Genomic DNA, 13,772 nt, shown 5'->3' with positions numbered 1-13,772 from the left:
TTTTTGTTCTCATGATTGTCGATATTCAGTGTTTTGTATCTTCAGGATAAGAAAATAGCATCCTACATTATGTCCTGAAGCGTTAGCTACAGAAGACTTCAATATATTGCCTGCTACTGCACCGCGCACCCAAGAAAGGGATGACAGTGAGAAGGAGGAGGTTGAATACATGCTGAAGATGACTTGAGACGCGTCAGAATCTGTTTAACTGTGACGCTCCTCTTCTCCTTCCTCCACTTCCTCCTCCTCCTCCAGCTATCACGGCCTTCCATTCCGTCCTCTGCATGGCTCTCCCCGGCGCACAAGGCAAGGGTGAGCGCCAGGCATCAAAGGGGAAGAGGCGATGATGAAATACCAACTGAGCAGGACTGAGCAGGAGTAAGGGACGCGATGGGAGGGTAGTCGTGCATATGGCGTGCTTCGGGACTAAGAGTAAGGATTCAGAGAGGTGATTCCGTGACGCTGGTAGAGGAAGGAAGGTTGTGCCATTTTAGGTTAGGTTAGAGTAGGTAAGAGTAGGTTACTGGGCTTATAAACAGGACTAAAAGATTGGACTAAAAGGTAGGCTTGCTTATAGTGTGTATGAGGACTACCTGTGGATGTAATGAAAGAATTTCGTAAAGATGGTGGTTGGGGAATTTGAGTTCGTGGTACGTTAGGTTAGGTTAAGTTAGGTTATACTGGGGTTAAGTTTGGTTTATTTTGAGATGTGAAACACGAATTAGAGGGCCGTTTCTCCCCCCTAACAGTACAACATCAATACCTTTTTCTTCCTTCTCCTTCCTTCTCTCCGTCCTCAATCAGCCATCCCAATTTTGTTTCTCCCCCCTTCCTTCACCTTCCTCTTCTTCCCTACCTTCCCACCCTTCTCCTCCTCATCTCCACTTACTATATCGACTCTTCTCTCCCTCCTTCACCTTTTACTCCCTCCTTCCATCACCCTTCCTCCCTTACCTTCTCTTCTCCTCCCCCTCCCTTACCAAATCGATCCTTCTCTCTCTCCTTCCCCCTTTTCTATTCTACTTCTCACCCTTCCTCCTTCACGCACTGTCTCCTCAAGCACTCCCTCGCTCCACCCACCTCCCACCTGCTGCTAATGAGACGCTAATGAGAAGGTGTTCGTGGGCATCTGGAGTGCTGACGGGAGACACACACATTTTGCTGATTGCTCTTCCTCCTCTCTTTAGTATAGTCTGCGATATAAAAAGAACGAGAATCGGGCCCATCGGTAAGGTTAGGTTAGAATTATGAAGTATAAGATCAATTAATAAGTGATTCGAATTTTTAGACTTGTTATGCGGTAGAGATTTATTTGATGAAAGGAATTAGTGGGATAGAGAAAAGTTGAAAAAAAGAAGAAAAAGTTAAACAAGAAAAAGAGAACGTAAGAAAATGAAAACAAAGAAGATGAAGGAGTTTAAGGAGGAGGAGGAAGGAATGGAAAATGAGACGAAGAATGACGAGAAATGAAAGAAAAACGAACTAAAAACAAGAGAAAGAAAGAAAGAATCGCACGAACAAAAACAGGATAATTATACAAGAAAAACGAAAGAGCGCAGGAAAAAAAAGTGTACTGGAAAAAAATAGAAAAAGGAAGAGAAGAAGGAGGAGAGAAAGGAGGAAGTGCAGCATAAAGAGAAAGAGGAGGAGGAGGAAAAATCATAAGTATAAACGAAAAAAAAAAAGAAAGAAGGATAGGAGGAAAACGAGAAAAAAAAACATTATACAAGAAAAAAAACTAAAGATCAGAAGGAGAGGGACGAAGAGGAGGAGGAGGAGGAAACGAAGCGAAGAAAGAGGAAGAGGAGGAGGAAAGGAAAGGAAAGGAAAGGAAAGGAAAGGAAAGGTCGGCAGTGTCTCCTGAAACTTAGCAGGACGAGACCCCAACTTGAGACTCGAGATACTTGACAAAAATCGACAAACTCTCTGGGAAGTCTGACCCCGAGAGAGAGAGAGAGAGCGAGAGAGGGAGAGGGAGAGGGAGAGGGGGGGCGTTGGGATGGTAGGTCGTATCGCCATGTCGCGGTTGTGGGAAATGGTTGGTTTCCTTCGAGCGATGTGAGTTTCCGGAGAACTGAGCCATTGCGCGCCTCTGGGTAGTGAAGGGCGAGCGGGTGAGGAGATGGATAGAATAGAACCTTGGATAGAGGAGGAGGAGGAGGAGGAGGGTGGGGGTAGATAGGCAAGGCGTGGTAGAGAGAGGTCTTATGTATGCGTGTGTGTGTGTCTCTCTCTGACTGTGTATTTACGGAAGAGAAAGAGGGACATTGTGAAGGGTGTACCATCAACAGGTTATGCTTATCCGGTATATATAGCATTTTGAGTTTCCTTCTCGTTTTCTTTGTTAGTTGAGAGTTGAATGCTGGACCTATTTTCCTATCCATATGTAAGAACTTGAGTGTGACAGAACTTAGGATGTCTGTGTAGGTATTATTACGTGATGTAGGTTGTTTGGACTATTTGTTTATAGATGTCCTTCTGTGTTCTTTGGTGTCTTTTGCTTTAGAGTTGTAGACTGAACTTAACTCTCTATATAAATGCAATAACTTGAGTGTAACAGAACTTAAGACTTGTATGTAGGTGCTGTCATGTGGTGTAGCCTTGCAGGTCAATTATTCGCTTGTTTGTTTACTTATATGCTTGTGGTTTCTTTAGTTAGCTTTGTTTTAGCGTTGTAGGCTGATTTCTTTTCCCTATATAAATAAGAAGACGTGTGTGTAGGGGCTAGCATATGTTGGAGATCAGTTACCTTCTTGTTCACTTTTATACTTGTGATTTCCGTTCCTTCTTTTTTTTTTTCTAGTTGGAGGCTGAACTGTTTTTCTTATATATATACACATAAAAAATAAAAAAAACATCAGGGCAACAGAACTCATACAGTGTCTACGTAGGTGCTGCCATGTGTCGTATAGGTCAATTAGCCTCTTGTTTACTCATATCCTTTTCCGTGTGTCAAAGAAAAATATCCTGAATACACATGAGAGTTGTTGTGGGACGCCTGTTTTGCACCCGCGCTGATGACCCGTGCGGAAAGGCGGTGAAAAACTCGTCCATAAATGTCTCCCCTGAATGGGTACGTATGCTAACAAGGGACGCGGACCTGACACGCTACAGATGGCGGGAAGGAGTGTGGTTGGGGTGGGAGGGGCGAGGGGTTGTGTGTGGGTTGGGGTTGAAGGGCGGTTGTGTGTGTGTGTGGGGTGGGGGGACTGTGTGTATGTGGGGAGGGGTTGTGTGTGTGTGTGTGTGTGTGTGTGTGTGTGTGTGTGTGTGTGTGTGTGTGTGTCAGGGAGAGAGGGAGAAAGAGAGTGGGAGGGAGGGGATAGAAAGAAAAAGGGACGAGAGGGAAGAAAAGAAGAAAAAAAGAGAAAGAGAAAAAAATAAGATAAAAAAAGAAGGGGTAAGAGAGAAAAAGGGAAAAGAAGGAAAAAGAAAAGAGGAGAAAAGAAAAGAAAAAAAAGAAGAGAAGAGAAAGAGACAGGAGAGGAGAGGGGTGGTGCTTCCCTATCTCTCTATCTCTCTATCTATCAATCTATCTCATTACCGTGGTTTGCGTATCGTATCCTGAGAAGCCTTCAAGATCGCCGCAAGCCACTGTTGACTGCCATGAACAAAATCTTACTGACGTCGTTCCCGGAGCCTCACTTTATTTAGAACGCAAGAGAGAGACACAGACTGAGGCTTTCCCGAGAACCCCAAGAATAGTGAGGAATAATAAGATACGAGAATATACTGTGCGGACGAAAACTAGAATATAATAAATGAATTAGCAGTCGGTGGAAGTGAAAGATAGACGAGTATAGAAAGAGAAAGGAAATGATATGAAAGGAAAAGTAAGTTAGTTATAGAAAAGATGCACTTAGCTAGGAGAAAAGAGGAAGAGAAAAAAAAGTATGGGCATGAAATAAGAAATAAATAGGAAAGTATTGAAACTGGAAGGCGTGAAGAGCAAAGGGAAGAAAAGGAGAGGAAATGAAACGAAAGGAAAATAATGGTTATAGGAAGAAATGCACATTGCACAACCTGAAAGAAAAGAGGAAGAGAAAAAAATACGATCAAAAATAAGAAATGAATAAGAAAGTAGGTATTGAAACCGTAAGGCATGAAGCGAAAGGGGAAGAAAATGGAATTGAAATGAAAGGAAAAGACTGGTAGAAATGTATGGACAACCTGAAAGGAGAGGAGAGAAAAAGGTTCGGGCAAAACTAAGAAATAAATTGAAAAGTAATGGAACTGGATGGCGTGAAGCGAAAGGGGAAGAAAAAGGGATGAACTGAAATGACAGGAAAAGATTCGTGATGGATAAAACACTTAACTTGAATCATTGCATTTGCTGTTGAAGTTAGCGTTGAAGGGTTGTAGGCTGAGGATGCGCCGCTACTCGTCCAGGGTCGGAAGGAATCGGGTCAGCTTGTGGTGGGGGACTTGGAGACGTTAAGGTGTTTGATCCTCTTTAGGGCTCTGCAAAGAATGAAGGAATTGATTAGTGAATACATAAATTAGCCTGTTCTTAGTTCATGCTTGAAATAAACGGAAGGATGAAGAACCTTTTGATATTCTTTGATTTAGAAATATCTTCAAAAGAGTAAAGAAGTGCAGACTAATTTAATTTGAACCTGAACTCGCACTGTAAAAGACGATGAATTAAGATATAAGAATAGATAAATGGTGATGTAAGTTATTTTTATTGATGTTTTTAATTATTACCAGTGATGCATGTTTTTATTTATCTTTATTTTATTTTATTTAGTTATCCCTTTTATTGTGTGTGTTAGAGTCAATGAGTGAATTTCTGAGTAAATGAGGGAGGTTCTGGGCGGCGGTGTATGATTCATCTATTTATTTTATTTAGTTAGTTAGTTATAATTTTTTTTTTGTGTGTGAGTGAGTCAGTGAGTTTTGGAGTGAATGGTTGAAGGTTCAGGGCGGCGGTATTTACCACGGCCTTTCCCGGCGCTATTCAGACGCGCTCCGAGCTCACTCCTGCGTGCTCCCTTTTGAGGCGGGCACACACGCGCGCCGCCCGGCCCTCTACACCTGTTTACAGTAACGTGAGTCAAGTGGGCGCGGGGCTGCACGTGCCAACACACCGCGCGCCGCTGAAAGGCCACCCGCTTCCTGCTGAATGTGGGATGAAGCAGGAGCAGCAGCAGTGGCGGCGTGAGAGGCCCATTGAAGGCTTGGCACTGGCAGGTGGAGACGCGGCCGCCAGAGTGAAGTCTGAGAGGCATGAGGAGGCAAGAGATCTATGTCCCACCTGCCTGCCTGCCTGCCTTTCTTGCACCTGTCTCACCATTAAGAAACGACAGCAAGAGTGAATTCCGAGAGGCAGGAGGAGGCAACATTTCCTACCTAGTGAACTACCTACCTGCCTACCTGCCTTTCCCGCACCTCCCTCACAGAACTGTTAAAGAGAAGGTGGCAAGTGTGAGTTCCGAGAGGTAGGAGAAGGCAACAGATCTATATATAATCTACCTACCTGCCTGTCTACCTGGCTCTCACACCTGCCTCAGTACTATATAATAGACACGATAGCTAGAGTGAGTTTCGAGATGCAGTAGGAGCTAACAGTTCTGGGTTCTGCCTCCTTCCATCCCTCCCCCGTTCCTCCCTCTCTCCTTTCCTTGAACCTGCCTCATTTCAGCTTCAATCGGGGGGGGGGGGGGGGGGGATATAATCGTTTGTTTATCTTGTCACACGATAACCTAATGACGCTAAAGTTTCAATAGTCTTTAGCCTTTATCCCTTTGTCGTTTTTGAGTGAATTGTTATGGAAATGTGAAGCTTCCTATTGTGTGTGAGTCGTGGCGGAGAGAGAGAGAGAGAGAGAGAGAGAGAGAGAGAGAGAGAGAGAGAGAGAGAGAAGAGAAGAGAAGAGAAGAGAAGAGAAGAGAAGAGAAGACAAGATAAATAACCTCAACAAACAACCTATTTAGCGGCGCAGCAAAACCACATCAGCAGTCGGTTGTCTTTGGAGTTTTCAAGTGGACGCCTCCGTGGGGCTTCATCGCTATAGCTTGTGGTTCGGCCAGGTGAAGAGGAGGAGGAGGAGGAGGAGGAGGAGGGGCGGTGCGGTGACAAGCTCCCGTCAGTCTGGTAAGCCGTTGTAATCTGCTGATCCTGTTGACTTTAGCAGGGCGGCGGCGGTAACTGGAGCCTCTCTTTCTCTTCCCTCTCCCTCCTTTCTCTCCCCTCTCCCTCCCCTCTCTTCCTCACTTCCATACCTCCATCCACCTCCGTCACTCTCCCTAATATTCTCTTTCCTCTTCATGTTGTCAGCTTTATATCTCCTGTTTCCTCTCTCCCCACCTCTCTTTTTCCCTCCCATACTTCCTTCTTTCTCTCTTCTACCTTCATTCCTTCATCCATCTTCGTCTCTCCCCCTATTACTCTCTTTCCTCTTCCTTTTCCCTCCTCCCTCAAACTCATTTCTGCCTACATTTTTCCTCTTTCTCTCATCTTTTGCATTCCCTTCATTCCTCCATTTCTTTCATTTGCTTTCCTCTCTTTAACATCCCTTTTCTTTCCATCTTTCCTCCTTCTCCGCCTTCCACATTGCCTCCCTTCTCTCTTATCCCCTTCTTCTCCTCCTCCTCCTCTCCCCCTTCTCTCCCACGCTCTCCCTCCTCAGTGCCGCTATAGTCAACATATCATTGATTTATTAGCATAACATAGGCTGTATTTGTGTTCCTTAGTGATGGTCCGAGGAGGGTGGCCGGCAATCCTTCAAGTGGTTGTGCTGGTGGTGGTGGTGGTGGTGATGGTCGTTGTCGGGAATGGGTTGCGAGAGAGAGAGAGAGAGAGAGAGAGAGAGAGAGAGAGAGAGAGAGAGAGAGAGAGAGAGAGAGAGAGAGAGAGAGAGAGAGAGAGAGAGAGAGAGAGAGAGAGAGAGAGAGAGAGAGAGAGAGAGGTAGTAGTAGTAGTAATGGCGGTAGAGGTAGAGAGAGGGAGAAAGGAAGGGAGGAAGAGTCTCATGGTAGTGGTGTCGGCGGGTTCATCGTCATAAACTGAGCTTCACTAATGGCAAGGAAAACACGGGCTTGGAGGCGGCTGGGTAGGTAATGGCTTTGTGGGTGGCGATATCCCTTGCAATATACAGCGGGGGTGATATTTGCTCTCCCTATCTATCCACCTTTTTTTTGGTGTGTGTGTGTGGGGGGGGGGGGGTCCTTGATCGTTTTTGGGAGACTTTACTGATAACGGGTTGATAGATGGCGTTGAAGGAGGCAGTACTTGTGGTGATGTTAAGAGAGTGTGGTAATGTATAGGGGTGGGAGTGTTGCATAGAGGGGGAAGGTAGCAAGTAGGTAAATAGATAGAGAGGGAGGGATTGGGGGGTAGGAGTGTAGGTATTGGGGGTTAATGATAAGGTGGTGGTGGTGGTGATGGTGGTGGTGAATTTATAGGTGAGAGAGAGAGAGAGAGAGAGAGAGAGAGAGAGAGAGAGAGAGAGAGAGAGAGAGAGAGAGAGAGAGAGAGAGAGAGAGAGAGAGAGAGAGAGAGAGAGAGAGAGAGAGAGAGAGAGAGAGAGAGAGAGAGAGAGAGAGAGAGAGACCATTCCTTCTTTCCTCACCATTGAATTTGGACGTAGTGGGGGGAGAGAGAGAGAGAGAGAGAGAGAGAGAGAGAGAGAGAGAGAGAGAGAGAGAGAGAGAGAGAGAGAGAGAGAGAGAGAGAGAGAGAGAGAGCGTGTGTAGCATGTATACACCGTACCTTTTTCCAATTTTCCTCTTCCCTTGCTCCTCCCTCTACGAAAGGAGGAGATGAGAGGGAGAGAGAAAAGGGAATGGATAGGAGAGGAAAGGAAACTAAGAAAATCGATGAGTAAGGAAACGAGAGAAAAAGTATATGTAAGCAAAAGTAAGGATTGAAATGAGAAAGAAGGAGAAAGGGAGAGAATGAATGAAAGAAAGAAAATATATAAAAGAAAGGAAAAGGGATGAGTGTTTTATATAATGACAGATATACAATGTGAAAGAAAAATGGAAAAGAAAAACAGAGAAACTAAAAAAAAGTACTCTCCAAAAAATAGAAAATAGAAAAAAGAGGTGAAAGAAAAATAAGGAAAAGCAGAGTATAGGAAAAAAAATACCGCACACAAATAGAAAATAAAAAAAGCGAGGTGAAAGAAAATTTCAAAAGAAACAAATAAGAGAAAAAAAACAAAATATAGAAAAATCATGCATTAAAAAAAAAAAAAAACGAGGTGAGAAAAAAAAAGACTAAACAGAGAAAAAAAAAAAACAGTCCCACACAAAAAATACACACACGAAAAAGCTTCCGTATAACGACAACCAACACACACACACACACACACACACACACACATGGAATAGTGGAGGGAGGAATTGACGGGTACGAATGAGGGTGATCGGGAGGGTGGTAATGGCGAGGACCGTAGCCATCACTGTGTATTTGATGACATTTGGGCTTGTTAATTTATGAGGGGGAGGGGAGGGTGGATGGAAGGGAGAGGAAGAGGGAGAGGGAGAGGGTGGGAAAGAATGTTCATGGAGTTTACCCCCTCACTTTCTTTCTCTATCTCCCCTCTTCTCTCTCTCTCTCTCTCTCTCTCTCTCTCAAGGCTGACCGTTTTTACGTTTATGTTACAGGAGGAGGAGGAGGAGAAGGAGGTGGAGGAGGAGGAGCAGGCTTTTGAAGACGGGCTTTCTTTTGTGGGTCAAAAAGGTTCATTCTGACATTCCACTCTCCCCCCTTTTTTCCTCCCCCCTCTCCTTCCTTTTTCTTCCATCCTCCACGTCTCTGTAGTAGAAAGGAATGAGGGGAAAGGGAGAGGGAGGGGAGGGGAGGTAAAAGGAATATGCTAGGTGAAAGGCTGGGGACAGTGGGAGGAAATGAGAAGGGGAGAAGGTGAATGGGAGAGAGGAAGGGAGTGGGAAATTGTTGGATGATGGGGAGAAGCATACGTGAGAGAGGTCGTGGGGAAGATGGGGACGAAGGGAGGCGAATAATATGTCGAGAGGGGAAAAGGGGAGAGAGGCTGAGGGAGAGTAATATATAAGAAGAGAGGAGAGTTGCGTAAGGTAGTAGGAATATACCAAGAGAGGGGAAAGGCAGAGAGGGACACATCGGAGGGAAAAGAAAGGGAAGAAAAGAAATGCGGGAGGGGAAAGAGTAAGGTGATGATGGGACGAAGGATACTCAGGATAGGGAAGAAGAGAGAGCTTATGGAAAAGGGAGAGAAATTGCGGTTGCTGAGATTGGCGAGGGGTTCTGAGAATGGAGAAGAGAGAGAAGATAGGGAGAGGAAGTGGAAGGATATTAAGGTTCTGAGATTGACGAGGGATGCTGAGGATGAGGAGAGAGAGAGAGAGGAGGTCGAGGATGAGGAAGAGGGCAGGAGAGTGTAAGGTGGTGAGATTGACGAGGGATGCTGAGGATGAGGAAGAGAGAGAAGATAGGGAGAGGAAGTGGAAGGATATTAAGGATGTGAGATTGACGAGGGATACTGAGATTGAGGAAGAGAGAGAAAGTCGAGGATGAGGAAGAGGGAAGGAGAGCGTAAGGTGGTGAGATTGACGAGGGATGGTGAAGATGAGAAAGAGATAGGGAGAGAGAAGATAGGGAGAGGAAGTGGAAGGATGTTAAGCTTCTGAGATTAAGGAGGGATGCTGAGAATAAGAAGAGAGAGGAGGTCGAGGATGAGGAAGAGGGAAGGAGAGCGTAAGGTGGTGAGATTGACGAGGGATGCTGAGGATGAGCAGAGAGAGAGAGAGAACGCCAAGAATGAGGAAGGGGAGAAAGGGACAGTAGTTGGAAGGGAAGGGAGTAAGCATAGAAAGTCAAGCTGGCATAGGAAGCTCAACAGTGAAACCTTAATTCTCTTTATCTCGTATCCTATGACGAATGTGGGGCAAAATACTACTAATGGCAGGTGTTTACGTAGTATTCGCGTTCACCTGTACAGCGATACACCACCATATTTTTTTTTTTTTTTTTTACAGAGGAGACAGTTCAAGAGCGTGAAAAAAAAAAAACAATAATGAAAAAAAAAAAGAGCCCGCTACTTATTGCTCCTGAATAGACTACATGCAGGCACTCAATCATCACTCCTTTTTAGACGGTTTTCATCTTATTATTAAACGAACAGCTTCCTACATTATTTTTAAGGTTCCAAGACAAGAAAAAGCAAGAAGAAAAGAACCAAGACTATGAAGAAAAGAAAAAAAGAAGGCCGGTTTTGCTTGTAAATGATATAACGAATGTGAGAAGTGGAATAAGAAGTGAAAAGGAGAAGACTGGCATGTTTTGTCTTGATATTGTAAAGATGAATATGATCAGAAAACGAAGGAAGAGGAAAAAAAAAAGAAACACAAACACTGGACTGGTATGGTTAGTCTTGATATTGTAAAGATGAATATGAGAAGAAGAAGGAAGAGGAAAAAGAAAAAGAAAAACACTCGGCCAGATAATAGCTACTGGAGTCAACCTACTAGCAATTTCCATCTTCCATGAACATCGCAACTCCCTCGGCTTCACGGGCACGCGGGTGGAATTAAATGCCTCGCCTATCCGATGATCCTCCTCCTCGTGTGTTGTGCCCGCAGGAGGAGGCGGAGAGGAGATCAAAGAACGCCCAAGACCCTCGTGACTTGAGCGGGTTGATTGTATCCTTAGCGACGGCTCTCCGGAATGTCCACTTCGATGTTCGCATTCAGGGACCCTCGTGAAGCGGCGGGTCAGTGCACGGAGGGTCACAGAACTAAGGATTGACCTCTTGATGACCTCCTCTGGTGTGTGATCTGAGGCATTGTTGGGGAGGAGGGAAGGCTTTGTTGCTTTGTGGAGAGTAGAAAGTCTTGCTTGTAAGTCAGTAGTGTGTTAATTTAAATAAGATAGAAATTAAGATAGAAATTAAGATAGAAATGTTTTGGGTCTGCACGTAGAGAGAAGAGGAAGAGGGGGAGGAGGAGGAAGAGGAATGATAATAATATTAATAATAATAATAATAATAATAATAATAATAATAATAATAATAATAAGAAGAAGAAGAAGAAGAAAAAGAAGAAGAAGAGAAAGAAGAAGAAGAAGAAGAAGAAGAAGAAGAAGAAGAAGAAGAAGAAGAAGAAGAAGAAGAGGAAAAAGAAGGAGGCAGGCGCTGTGGTATGGACGTACAAGTATGGCTTTCCACCTGTGAGAGAGAGAGAGAGAGAGAGAGAGAGAGAATATGAATAGTTCAACACTTTTCTTTCATAATCCACCTTTCTCTCTCTCTCTCCCACACGAACACACACACACACACACACACACACACACACACACACACACACACACACACACACCTCGATGATTAGAAAGAAGCCCACGCCGTTCTCAAAATAGTATCACAACGCTGAGGAAATGGCAAGGGCGGAAAGGTGGAGGAGCTTGACGTGGAGGTGATGGTGGCAGTGGTGGTGGTGGTGGTGACAGTGGCAGTAGTGGTGGTGGTAGTGGTAGTGGTGGTGGTGGTGGTGATGGTGATGGCGTCGGTGGGTGCCTGGCGGGTCGGTCGGTGCCTCCATCAGGGTGGTGTCGGGGCCGCGGCGCTCCTGAATTATTGCTGCTCGTGGAATATTCTACCGAGGGAATAATGATGGCGTCCCCTGCATCCCGGCCCCGCGCCACGCCACGCCACGCCAAGCCGCTCCATGTCAAATCAAGCTACGGCAAGTCACATACCACGTCACGCCTCATGGAAAGCCACACCAAGCCACGGTAAGCCACATACAAAGCCATATACCAATCCATTTCATGCCACACCACCTCAAGCAGCACCAAGCTTAACCACTTCAAACCACACCACACCAGGTCACTCCGCCACACTACGCCGAGCCATACCAAACCGCCCCATGTCAAAGCTACACCACGTCACATACTAAGCCATGTAACATCAAGCCTTATCACCTAAGCCACACTACACCAAAGCCCCACCATGCTAATCCACGCCATGCAATATATCCAGCCACACCACGTCAATCCACACCAAGTCACGCAGCGTCAAACCACATCACGCCAAGCCACACCATTCAACATATCGTCACTTCAAGCCATGCCACATCAATCAGCATTAAGCCACACCACGCCAAGTCAAGCCACACTTGGTCATGCCACACCACACCTCGCCAAGCCCCACCAATCTAAGTCAAACCACCATGCATTGTGCTTCATTCCAATCCAAAATACCACGGGGCAGAGCAGCAGCACGCAACATGGAGCAGTGTAAGCAGCATAACGCCACATCCCAGCACGCAACGGCATAATAAAGAGCAATGCAAAACTGAGCAACATTTAACGCCGCGGTGCAGGGTGTTTCATCCCACCACAGAACAGCATAAAAGAGCATAAAATATAAAGTGTTAAAGAGTTATACAGCTCACCAAAATAGCCACACAGCACCACCACGCAGCATAACTTCATGGCACAGCACAGAACACCACACGACAGCATAATACAGCATAGAATAAGTATAAAGAGTGAAGATTTATACATTACACAATCACGTCACAGCAGAGGCTTATGAAATGCAAGAACTCACCCAAACAACCGCAGCAATTCATGGCACGGCACAGGCCAGCTCCATCCCTTACCTAACCACAATACGACATAATTCACAACAGTATAGAACGAAACAGCGCAACCTATCACAGCAGTACATTTCAAAAGAACGCAGGCCACAGTAACACACACCACACCACACCACACCACACCACACCAGGCTTACAGTACATCCATTCCACATCGTTAAACTCGCAGGCAGTGAGGCGAGGCGCGGTGCTGCAGCCTGGTGGGAGAAATTGTATTAGCGTGCACATTTCCCTCTGCAGTCACGAGTCACTCAATATGGTGTTAAAGAGTCGAGGGTTTATAGACGACCTCGATTGTTTGGTGAGTCGATTGTTTTGCGGACTCTACCCTCCACCACAAGCCATGAGTCATAGGTCAACAGGTGCAGGGAAAGGTGTTATATACTTATTTATGGTCACCTGAAGCAATGGAAGGTGTAATGTAATGATAATTAAATCACATGATGCTAATGGGGCGTGATTCATTGACCTCAGCTGCAATGGAAGGGCTAATATGTTAATTTCAACTCACCTGGTGCAGTGAAAGGTGTGATGTGGTAATTAACGTGACCGTGGCCTTGCCCTGTGTCACGCATCACCTGTACTAAGAGTGTGGTGGCTCAGAACGCCCAGGGGAGTGAGAGAGGGAGAGTGGTGTACCCTGAGACGGCGGCAGCGGAGGGCGGCGGGCGTGCGGAGGTGTGGTAGCGAAGCATCGACCGTCGTGGGAAACTGTCAGATGGGCTGGACACCGCTGGCCGCCTTCCCTCCAGCCACGCAGCCTGCCTACACCTCCGCCGCCGCCGCCTCCTGCCCCCGGCCCGCCCTCTGCATGCACGCCCGTCCGTTTGTTCTGTAAACGGACGGATGGAGTTTGTGTTGCTGTTGTGTTTTGTTTTCCTGTTGTATTTCCAGCAACGAATTCCACGCCAAATACACATACAAGTAAAATGGTCAGTAGTATCGACCTGAGGATTGTGATTGTATTATTTTATTCGTATTGTGATATTGTTGAGTTTGTGTTGCTGTTGTGTTTTGTGTTCCTGTTGTATTTCCAGGGACGAATTTCCCACCGAGCACACACACACACAAAAAAATAGATACACAAAAAGATCGACCTAAGGCTTGCGATTGTACTTTATTTCTTGTATTATTGTATTATTCCTGTTGTCATGGCTTTCCTTCACCTCCTATTCCCTTCACCTG

Source organism: Eriocheir sinensis, chromosome 14 (genome assembly GCF_024679095.1).
Source record: "Eriocheir sinensis breed Jianghai 21 chromosome 14, ASM2467909v1, whole genome shotgun sequence".
Taxonomy (NCBI): Eukaryota; Metazoa; Arthropoda; class Malacostraca; order Decapoda; family Varunidae; genus Eriocheir; species Eriocheir sinensis.
The sequence above is the reverse complement of the archived record's forward strand: the minus strand, read 5'-3'. Positions refer to the sequence as shown.